Source organism: Zerene cesonia, chromosome 7 (assembly GCF_012273895.1).
Source record: "Zerene cesonia ecotype Mississippi chromosome 7, Zerene_cesonia_1.1, whole genome shotgun sequence".
NCBI lineage: Eukaryota > Metazoa > Arthropoda > Insecta > Lepidoptera > Pieridae > Zerene > Zerene cesonia.
In genome coordinates, this window is record NC_052108.1 from 9474219 (window position 1) to 9475935 (window position 1717).

The window sequence follows — 1717 nt, forward strand, 5'->3', positions numbered from 1 at the left end:
GCGCACGTGCGGCGGGCAGGCGGCGGGGGCGGCGGCGGCGGGGGCGGCGGGGGAGGCGCGCGCGGCCGCCAGCGACTGCGCGGCCAGCGCGGCCAGCGCGGAAGCCGCGCCCGCCGCGAGCCCGCGCGCGTCTGTGAGCGCCAGCAGCGGCGTGCTGAGCGTCACGTAGCGCGCGAACCGCCAGCGCCGCGCGCCCGCCTCCCACCCGCCCGCGCCGCAGCAGTCCAGTATCACGTCGTACCTGCGCATTGCGCGACCGGCGCTTTATTGTGCACGCAGGTGTCTTTTTTATGCATATTCTCAACTACTCCTTCATATGGTATTTTTAATTTACTGCGGTATCGACAACTATTTCAAAAGGGAGACCCGAAATGAACCCATTTCATTCATTTAACTCTACGACTAGAGTATACCTACATTTATTTATCTATTCAACAAATCTATTCCTGTCCTTACAGTGTACCCAATACGATAGGTTGGTCTAATCTATTCTATACACATAATAAACTGTAGAAAAGTCATTGTACATAAAAAAATCCAAATAAAATAGCCAAGGTGTTAAAGGCCAACAAACAACCAATAGAACCCATTCCCGACGTTTTTATAATTTTGGTCCGTTTGTCGGTTTATTTGATCAAGTGCGAATGCGCTGTCGCTTTTGGGGGTAATGGATAAGGAAAGGATTAACGACTGGAAAGAAATAATAGACTAGGAAGGGTGAGGAAATGGAAACGGGCAGACATTCAATAGATGGCGTTGTGCGCGACTCTGACGTCGATTTTCTAAATCGAGGAGTTAAGATTTTCCTTGAAAGAATAAAGTTCGCCCATGTTTGCCGACATTTTTCAGTCTCGAACAGCTTACATAATTGATAATATATGAAAATCATGCCGATCTATAAAAAGGGTGACGTATTTGAATCATTAATGTGTCCCGTTGTTACTTCGCATTGCCCTCTACAACTTAACGATAGTCTTAATATATCAATAATGTAGCAACTTGTTTAAATAAAAGTCATCAATTAGATAGTATCTATACGAATTTCACAAGCGCATTCGACAAAGTTAGTCACATGATAGTATGTCAAAAATTAAGTTATATGTACGGTATTGGCGGAAGCTTATTGAATTGGTTTGAGAACACTCTTAGTGATAGGTTTCACAAAACTCTAAGCGTTTTCGAGCCCTTTCAGGAGTTCCTCAGGGCTCCAACCTCGGTCCTGTTTTATTTACTCTGTACATAAATGACATCGATCAACTTCCATACAGCACTGTAATTATTCTTTATATGACTAAAAATTTACAGGGATATTAAAGATATTAATGATGTTAAGTTGTTGGAAAGTTATCTCAAAAGTCCAGGAAGGTTCTCATGAAGAGAAAAAAATCGTATCACGGGTAAAGGCCACATGATAATATAACTTTATAGGTCGTTTTAATTTTAAAATCCCAAAATCGTTAGGCTTACGGTCCAGCGTCATCGAGCTGCCGGTCGTAGTCTGCCGCGTGTCGGTCTAGCGTCGCCGCAGCGCCGAGCGAGGTAGCGAAGGGCGCCAACTCGCCCGCACACCCCACCACCACCTTTATATAATTATATTATATTCAAAAGTTAATTCGAAATCGTAGAAGCTGCGGCTGGAAAGTAGGCGGTCACCTGCGCGCCCGAGTGCGCCAGCAGCTGCAGCGCGGCCTGCCCCACGCCGCCCAGCCCCAGCAGC

The 1717-nt window shown here is 46.5% G+C and overlaps 1 pseudogene; it reads right to left on the reverse strand.

The window, feature by feature from the left end:
* LOC119828245 overlaps positions 1-1717 on the reverse strand; it is a 4236-nt pseudogene that overhangs the window by 1272 nt on the left and 1247 nt on the right.